The sequence below is a fragment of the Sus scrofa genome, chromosome 7 (genome assembly GCF_000003025.6).
Source record: "Sus scrofa isolate TJ Tabasco breed Duroc chromosome 7, Sscrofa11.1, whole genome shotgun sequence".
In the NCBI taxonomy this organism is placed as follows: Eukaryota; Metazoa; Chordata; class Mammalia; order Artiodactyla; family Suidae; genus Sus; species Sus scrofa.
In genome coordinates, this window is record NC_010449.5 from 46832427 (window position 1) to 46842654 (window position 10228).

The window sequence follows — 10228 nt, forward strand, 5'->3', positions numbered from 1 at the left end:
TCACTTGTGTGCTTAAATGGATGAGGACAAATAAATCTTAAATTTGCTTGACTAAAAATATTTTCCTGATAGTCATTTGGCAACCTGAAAATTAGTGGGGGAAGTAAAAGACAGTTACTGAACAGATTGCCTTTGTTTATCTTCTGTGAATCATTTATCTAACCTGTGAATTGAATGTTTTAACCTATTTTTTCTGGGGAAAATAATAGTAAAAATAATGAAAGCCACATTTATTATGGGTATATGGTAAACATCTTTTTTCTCCCAAGTGCTACAACTGTAATGCCAAAAAAATTTTTTGTGGCCATGCTCACAGCATGTAGAAGTTCCTGGGCCAGGGATCAAACCTGCACCACAGCTGTGACCCAAGACCCTGAGATTGTTAACCTGTTGAGCCACAAGGGAACTCCTGTAACTCTAAAATGTATCTTTCCCCATTCTACTCACTCCCAAGACACACACACACACACACACACACAGAGTCCCCTAGAGCACCTTACCAGATTTCATTTTTATTATAGTCCTTTAAGACAAATATATTCATTTTCAAAGTCATTATGAATCCTGTAAAGGAAAGCTGTAGAAGATGATAACAAAGAGACCCACTCGGTTGGCATATGAGGCTCGCTTTTGAGCTCTTCAAACAAACCAAGAAACCAAGAGCAAAATCCTCTAAGAAGGCAAAACTTGGAATATTCTCCCAACGCTGTTAGACCCATGGCACCCAATCATGTGCATTTCAGTACAAAGTCAGTTTTGCAAGTCAGCTGGTGGAGAGAAGAGTTATTTTAGAAAGATCATCATAGGAAGCTTATTTATACTCTCTTTGAAGTAATGAGTCCAATGAACTCTTGAATTGGAGACTTGAAGTCCCTAATTTTTGCTGTCGCTTAGAAAAAAATTGCTGTTAACAATTCTCTATATAATGTATTGGAGAGCAACCAAAGTGGCTGATAATATTATTGGCTGAAATTTTGGCTTGTTTGGGTAAATACCAGAGAAAACATTTTAAGAATGGAGCTTGAAAATTAGACAACGTTAAACATAAATGTCTCAATATCAAGTATAGTTTATACTTCCAAATGGACGTGAAGGACTATTAGATCATCTTGTCCAACAATTCTGTTTCAGAAAGATGAAGTTCTAGATCTGGCCTAGAATTTGGCACAGAAAAAATTTCCACAAAATGTAACAAGAAAGAGAATTAAAGCAAGGGACCTAAATTCAGTTTTAGCTTTAGTGTTGCCTCTGTGATCCTGGCCAAGCCACTTCCATATGAACTTGGATTTCCACAGCTACTACATAAGGGAGTTGGACTTGTAGTTTCCTTACGTCTCTCATGATCTGTGTTGGCTTTTCCATATCCAGATAAAGGAGGCCAAATGTTTTTGGTTATACAACTGCCATTTAAACAAATGACCCTCTCTTGTCTTCATGGAGGAGGAGGTTACCCATATGTCTTGCTGCCTTGCATCCTGGGGATCGTGGGCGAATCCAAGTCAGCAGGCACAGGCTGATCGATGCCCACAGCCTGTTCTGGGTCCTGGCTGGGAGATGGCTGAAGGCAGTTGGATCTTGCCTCCCCCTACTCCCCCATCCAAACTGGCAAAGTGGGAGAGCAGTCAGGAGGTGCCAGCAGTGATGTAACCCGCCCCCAGGATGGGAAATGGGGTGAGTGTACAGTGATTCCAGGACAAGCTCTGTTCAGGTTGTTTGTTCTGTGTATAGAGCCCAGTGACTTTCAGCTGACCTTGACACACCTGTCTCTTTCTTCTGCTTCCCCCGCCTTCTCTTGGTATTTAGTTCCCTTCTCTCTGTGCAGATGGTTCCTTGTTATCTCATAGAGAAGGTGATGTACCCAAGTCATACATCTTAACCCCTCTGCAAGGTCTTCCTTGCTGCCAGAAGCCTGATTTTGTTCAAGGGTGGCCTTGACCCGAGGAGGCCAGCCAAGCGAAGGTCTTCAAAGCCTCATCCCCAGGGGGAACTTCGACTGGTGAGAGCCAATCACTGCTCCTGTCTCCTGCTGTCCTCACCAGTGATTGGTCCAGGTGTGAGCAGGTACCTCTGCTCCGACCAAAGGAGGTGCTCAGCTTTGAGACTCCTGGGAAAGCAGGTGTTGTCACATCTGCCTGCAATGTCTGGGATGCTGCACATCTTTTGAAGTTGAGAAATGTAAGCTGATGGGCGGAGTGAGGTTGGCTGCACAGAGAACAGGAGAGAACCACCTGTGACCTTGGCGATGTAGCCTTACTTAATCAACATTGGAACCCCTCTCCTGCTTGAATTCTTGCTATATGAGCTAACAATTTTTTTTTTCTTACAGTAAGAATCAGAAGCCAGAAGCCAAAAACATCACACCACTGCTCATGCCCACCCACTGGAGAGAAAGAAAGCCCAGGCTTTAGAGCCGCGTGGACCAGGTTTCAAATCTCACTTCCTCCATCTGTAAGTTGTTGCTGAGGAACAAAGGACCTCAAAACTTAGGGACTTCAAAACATCAAGCATGTGTTATCTCTCATTTTCTGTGGGTTACAGATTTGGGAATGGGCGACTCTGTCTGAGGTTTCCTTCTTTCATGAACAGGTGTTGGCCAGGGCTGCAGTCATCTGAAGGCTTGCCTGGGGCTGGAGGGAGGTCCCATCTCCTCTCACCTAAGCTTCTCTCAGGCCTCTTTGAATGGCCTTGGTTTTGTAAGTGAAAGTTTTATTATTGCTTTGGTACAGCACCTTCCTCTCCACGGGGAAACACCGATGGGTCAGGAGGCAGAAGGTGTAAGAGGAACACGTGGACAAGAATCTCTATTGTGGTTTCCACAGGAACGAACAGGGGAGGCAGGGTAAGCAGGCTCAGAACGGGCTACTTTGAATTATTTCGGCAGTCTCTGGGGCACAGTGGCTGTGCCCTGGTCGTTAGTACTGGCCACAGGGTGATTAGGGCAGATAGATAGTGGCCCAGAATAAAGGAGGTGTTTGGGATGTGGGTTCTGGATAGGCTGGTTTGCATTTGAAAACTAGACTCAGAGTTCCTGTTGTAGCTCAGTGGTTAAGGAATCTGACTAGGAACATGAGATTTCGGGTTCAATCCCTGGCCTTGCTCAGTGGGTTAAGGATCCGGCATTGCCGTGAGCTATGGTGTAGGTTGCAGACGTGGCTCGGATCCCGTGTTGCTGTGGCTGTGGCGTAGGTCAGCTGCTGTAGCTCAGTTTTGACCCCTAGCCTGGGAACCTCCATATGTTGAGGGTGTGGCCCTAAAAAGACAAAAGACAAAAAAAAAAAAAAAAAAGACATGGTTACTACAAGCTCACAGCATGGTGGCTGGCTTTACCTGCAGAAAGTCATCCAGAAGAGCAAGGAAGAAGCTGCGAGTGCCTTTTACAATCTAGATTCAGATATCACACACTGTCCTCTCTTTTGTTCTCTACACAGCAATTCCAGTTCGGTGTGGAGGGGACCCCACAAAGGGGTGAACACCCAAGAGACGAGGATCATCCGGGACCACCTTGGAGACTGGTTACCACATGTTTGAGAAGTTACTTCATCTCTAGTTCTCCATTTCTTCATCTGAAAAAGATGGTAACAGCATTGTGCTCGTCATATTTCTTGGTTATAAGCAATGGAAAATGACTCTGGCTTCCTTAGGCCAAAAGGGAAGTTCTTGAATGGATTTGGGGCAACGCACATAATAGGAAGGAGGACCGTATACTCAGCTTCACATGTGCAGACACCAAGGAAGGTCACACAAGGTTAAAGCCTCAGGATGGGTTGAGTTGGGAAACTGGTGTTGATGTCACCCCACGGGACACGGGGTGTTGTTGCCAGAGCTGAATTCTCAGCACCATGGCTGCTCTGGATAACTCTCAACTGCTTCTGCTTCTGCCCTGAAGGTTCCACAGCATGGAGAGGGCAGGGACAAGAGGTCTGGCCCCTCTGCTTGCAAGAATTCAACAAATGTCCACCACAAAGACCAGCCTCCTGGGACCCTCTTTAGTTTTATTTTATTTATTTTTTGTCTTTTTGCCTTTTCTAGGGCCGCTCCTGCGGCATATGGAGATTCCCAGGCTAGGGGTCAAATCAGAGCTGTAGCCGCCGGCCTACGCCAGAGCCACATCAACTGGGGATCCGAGCCTTGTCTGCGACCTACACCACAGCTCATGGCAACACTGGATCCTTAACCCGCTGAGCAAGGCCAGGGATCGAACCCGCAACCTTATGGTTCCTAGTAGGATTCGTTAACCACTGCGCCACGACGGGAACTCCTGGGACTCTCTTTAAATAAGAGTATGAGTCTTTGAAAAATTGAGAGTGATCAGTACTGTTGGTTGTTTAACAGAAGGAGGAAAACAGGCACCTTGGAAGGGCACAGAGTGGTTTAGAGATCTCAAGTTGAAAGGGATCTCATCTTAAACCCTAAGGCGTTCTCATTTACAGACAGACTGACCATTTTTTGGTCATACTTTCACCCCATCCCAGCTCTTATACACATATACAAATTATTAAATTGCTGCAATTTTTACACATCCTATTTCTGCCCTGATCTGGTTGCCCTGTGACCAGAGTTGGAGGAAAGAAATATTTTTTTTTTTTTGGAAAGAAATATTTTATTTTACTTTTTAAATATGGAATGCTTCACAAATTTGCTAATCTTCTCTGTATTATTCCAATTTTCACAAATTTGCTAATCTTCTCTGTATTATTCCAATTTTAGTATACGTGCTACAGAAGTGAACACAAGGAAAATTTTAAAAGCTTTAGCTTTTCCTATGAAAATTGCAACTGTGGCCCCTTGGTAACCTGTCATTAACCACACAGTCAAGTAGTGCTGCTTTGTATTTGTGTTGTTTGCTTCTGTCTCAGTTTGAATTGTCAGAACATAGCAGGACACCTCTTCCCAGAGAGCCCATTTTCACTAGCTGCTGGCATGAGTCTTACAGACTCAACTATTTTGTTCGAAGTGTTTCCCCACCTTGGGTTTGAACTCAGTGAAGTTAATGTATTTAACTTAGTGGTTCTCCAACTTCAGGGTACCTGAGAATCACCAGGAAGGCGTGCTAACACACAGATTGCTGGTTCCCACCCCCAGAGTCTCAGATTCAGTAGGCTGTGGTGGGGCCTGAGAATGTGCATTTATAGTAAAATGCCAAGTGGGGCTGATGCTGCTTGTCCAGGGCCATTTGAGAGCCACTGAATTGGGTGACTTGATTCTGGTGCTAGACTGCTTGGTAAACTTTTTATACTCTCCCCAGTAATTGCCCTTCATAAAGAAAGTCAAGACAGCACTCACAGGGCAAAAACTCTATGAGATTCAGAAATAAATACTGAAACATGATTCCAGTTTGACTGCACGGAAGAGAAACTTGACTGCAGAAGCTTAACCCGATAGCAATTTATTATTTTCTCACATTCTCCAGAAGACCAGAAGCTGTCCAAGGCTGGTGAGATGATGTTATATGATCAGCGGCTCAGGCTTTTGCTAACTTTCTTCTCTGCCTCCCTTGGTACATGGCTACAGACCTCATGGTCACAAGATGGCTGCTGCACCTCCAGATATTGCCTGTGCACTGTAGTCAGGAAGAAGATGAAAGATGGAGAGGAAACACATGTGGGAGCTTTTCTGGAAATCCTTCCATAGACTTCTGTTCCCAGCTCATTGGCTAGAACTTTGTCTATGGCCATGTTTAACTTCAAAGGAGTCTGAGAATTCAAGTAGTTTTAGTTCAGCACTTGCTGACCCAAATAAAATAGGGATCTGTTAAAGAGGAAGAAAGGAAGAATGAGCAGTCTGTCTCAGCATTCATTTTCTTGACTCCCAAGGGATCCCACACTGTGTACTGAGGCCAAGTCTACATACTGTGTGTGCTAAACCTACCTCACAATAGCCGAAGGGCCAAAGGAATCAAAAAGAGAGACTCGGAGTTTCCGTCGTGGCGCAGTGGTTAACGAATCCGACTAGGAACCATGAGGTTGCGGGTTCGGTCCCTGCCCTTGCTCAGTGGGTTAACGATCTGGCGTTGCAGTGAGCTGTGGTGTAGGTTGCAGATGCGGCTCGGATCCCACGTTGCTGTGGCTCTGGTGTAGAACTGGTGGCTACAGCTCTGATTCGACCCCTTGCCTGGGAACCTCCATATGCCGCGGGAGCGGCCCAAGAAATGGCAAAAAGACAAAAAAAAAAAAAAAAAAAAAAAAAAAAAAAAAAAGGAGAGACTCTACACTAGCATTTCTTTCTTTTTTTAAAAAAATTTTCTTCTTAGGGCCATACCTGTGGCACATGGACGTTCCCAGGCTAGGGGTCCAATCAGAACTGCAGGTGCTGACCTAAGCCTCAGTAACAGCAATGCCAGACCCAAGCTAAGTTGGCTACCTATAGCACAGCTCACAGTAACACGGGATCCTTAACCCACTGAATGAGGCCTGAGATCCAACCGGGGTCCTCACGGATACTAGTCAGGTTTGTTACCTCTGAGCCACAAGGGGAACTCCTTGAATTGTTTTTTAAAACATAGTTGATTTACAATGTACTGTCAATTTCCACTGTACAGCAAAGTGACCCAGTCACATATATACATACTTTCTTTTTCTCATACTCTTTTCAATCATGTTGTGTTAAAGAGGAAGGAAGGAAGAATGGGCAGTCTTTCTCGGCATTCATTTTCTAGACTCCCAAGGGATCCCACACTGTGTACTCAGGCCAAGTCCACATACTGGAGACTAGATATAGTTCCCAGTGCTGTAGAGCAGGAACTCATTTCCTCTTTTTTTTTTTTTTTTTTTTTTTGTCTTTTCTAGGGCTGCACCCACGGCATATGGAGGTTCTAAGGCTAGGGGTCTAGTCGGAGCTGTAGCTGCCGGCCTACGCCACAGCCACAGCAACTCAGGATCCGAGCTGTGTCTGTGACCCACACCACAGCTCACGGCAATGCCGGATCCTTAACCCACTAAGCAAGGACAGGAATCAAACTCGTGACCTCATGGTTCCTAGTCAGATTCGTTAACCACTGAGCCGTGACGGGAACTCCATTTCCTCTTTTTTTTAAGATTTTAAATTTTTTCCATTATAGTTGATTTACAATGTTCTGTCTGTACCTCTTTTCTTATCCATTCTAAGTGTAATAGTTTGCATCTACCAACCCCAAACTCCCTGTCTATCCCATTCTTTTTCTTTTGCTTATTTATTTAATTTGAAAGTATCTATGGAATTAGAAAGTTCCCAGACCAAGGATCAAACCTGTACCACATCAGCAGCCAGAGCCACAACCGTGACAAGACTGGATCCTTAGCCCACTGAACCACCAGGGAACCCCTATACCAGCATTTCTTGCTGCAGGCAAATCAGTGTACCATGAAAAGGGAAAAGTCTGGGTTAGCACTTGTTTCTTCCTACAGAACTTCTGAGAAGTTTTATTATACTTATATATATAATGACTTTCCAAGATAAGGATAAACATACTGTGTTTCCCAAGCTATTTGACAGCAGAAGCTTAAAAAAATTTTTTTCCTGGAGTATCTCCCTGAACTAAGTGCCATGGGACTTTTGCCAGAAAACACTGATCCATACAGTATCTGATAGTAAGTATATTTTCAGAGCCGTCATATGCAGAAAAAGCTAGTATGCTCATATCAAATCAAGGGGACCATCCTCTTTTTTTTTTTTTTTTTTTTTTAAGGGGAAGGAAATGAAAATAAGAGCAGATGGTGAGTCAGGACACAGGGTGTGGTACCAGTCCGCTGTCTGGTAACCGCATGAACTTGATGAGGCCTTGCCCCCTCTGAAGTTCCCACTCTGATTTGCAAAATGAGCTCTGTAAGTGATCACCAGGCTGCATCCCAGCAAACCAAAATTCTGCAACTTCAGCTCCTACAAACATTCGGAAGAGATGGCTGGATAAATCTTTGCTAATGGGAGATGGGGAGAAAAGAAAAAGGCTTAAGATTAAAAAGTCTTTTAGAAGTCAAGAATAGTTTTGTTGTGTTTTGGCCATGCTCGAGGCATGCTGACACTCCCAGGTTGGGGATGGAATCCATGACATAGCAGTGACCCAAGCCGCTGCAGTGACAAGGCTCCAGCTGAGGCACAGATGAACTACAGAAACAGTCTTTTTTGTTTTTTTTCTTTTTCAGCCACCCTCTAGGCAGGTTTCTGGGCCAGGGATTGAATCCGAGCACGAGCTGAAACCTATGCCACAGTTGTAGGTGTCAGGGATCCATCTGGCACCTCCACGGAGACAAACTGGCTCATTAACCCACTGCACCACAGCAGGAACTCCCAAAAATAGTTTTAAGAGGAAAAAAAAAAACCTTAATGAAGATGAAGGCTGGAAAATGTGAAAATGCCTTAGTTTACTACAACTGCTGCTTAACAGTTGTCACAAACTCGGTAGCTTAAAACAACAACAAATTGGAGTTCTGGTTGTGGCTCAATGGGTTAAGAATCCAACATAGTGTCTGTGAGGACACAGGTTCTCTGGCCTCACTAAGTGGGTTGAGGATCCAGAATTTCTGCAATCTGTTTCATAGTTCTCGGATGTGGCTCAGATTCAGCATTGCTGTGGCTGTGGCCTAGGCCAGCAGCTGGAGCTCTGATTTGACCCTTAGCCTGGGAACTTCCATATGCTCTGGGTGTGCCCACTCCCCCCAAAAAAAGGAAGAAAAAAAAAAGCAAAAACAAATTTATTATTTTACAGTCCTGGAAGTCAGAGCTCTGACATGGGTCTCGCTGGGCTCAACCAAGCTGTCAGCAAGGCCGTGTGCCTTTTTGGAGGCCCTGGGGAAAAAGCCCCTTCCATGAATCTTCCAGTTTCTAAAGGCTGCCCACATTCCTTGGCTTCAAGCTCCCTTCCTCCATCTTCAAAACCAGCCACATTATGGGAGTTCCTGTCGTAGTGCAGCAGAAATGAATCTGACTAGGAACCATGAGGTTGCAGGTTCGATCCCTGGCCTTGCTCAGTGGGTCAAGGATCCAGCATTGCTGTGAGCTGTGGTGTAGGTCACAGCTGCAGCTCTGATTCGACCCCTAGCCTGGGAACTTCCAAATGCTGCACCTGTGGCCCTAAAAAAAAAGCATAGGGCGAGAAACTAGAGGATGTCATGAAAAATTGAAAATAGGCTTAATGGTTGGCTCTTCCTTGTTATTTATTATCTCAGTAAACTGATCTTTCTTTCACATCCCTGCAAAAGAAACTAGGCTTAATAATTTGTGGGGTACAAAAGAAATTGATATGAAAATAATTCCAAGGCATTGGGATGGATGGGAAATTTGGAGTTAAGCAGATGCAAACTATGACATTTAGAATGGATGAGCAGGAGTTCCTGTTGTGGCTCAGTGATTAACGAATCCGACTAGGAACCATGAGGTTGCGGGTTCAGTCCCTGGCCTTGCTCAGTGGGTTAAGGATCTGGCGTTGCCGTGAGCTGTGGTGTAGGTTGCAGACGCGGCTCGGATCTGGTGTTGCTGTGGCTCTGGCGTAGGCCGGTGGCTACAGCTCCAATTAGATCCCTAGCCTGGGAACCTCCATGTGCCTCAGGAGCAGCCCTAGAAAAGGCAAAAAAACAAAAATAAATAAATAAAATAAAATAAAATAGAATGGATGAGCAATGAGGTCCTACTGTTTAACACAGGGAACTCTATCCTGTCTCTTGGGATACACCATGATGGATGATAATATGAGAAAAAGAATGTATATATATGTATATTTATATGACTGGAACACTTTGTGGTACAGCAGAAACTGGCACAACATTATAAATCAGCTATAATTTAATAATTTTTTTTAATTCCAAAAAAGGAGAAAACTTAAAAAAATCAAGGAGAGGGAGTTCCCATTGTGGCTCAGCGGTAACAAACCTGACTAGTAACTCTGAGGATGTGGGTTTGATCCCTGGCCTTGCTCAGTGGGTTAAGATGTGAGATGGTGTAGGTCACAGATGTGGTTCAGATCTGGCATTTCTGTGGCGTAGACCTCAGCTGCAGCTCTGATTGGACCCCTCGCCTGGGACCTTTTGTAGGCTGTGGGTGCAGCCCTAAAACCCAAAAATAAATAAATAAATAAAAATAAAGGAGATAGGTTAAAAAAATCCAAAAAAGGAGATTAGTGACAACGTGAACAAAAATAGAACAACACAAGCTGACAATGTTCTAAGCACTGAGCAGAGTGGAGGCTTGTGTGGGATTGTTTTCTCTGTTATGTATCATTTCTTCACAACAAAGAACTAAACCTCTAAAACTCACCTAT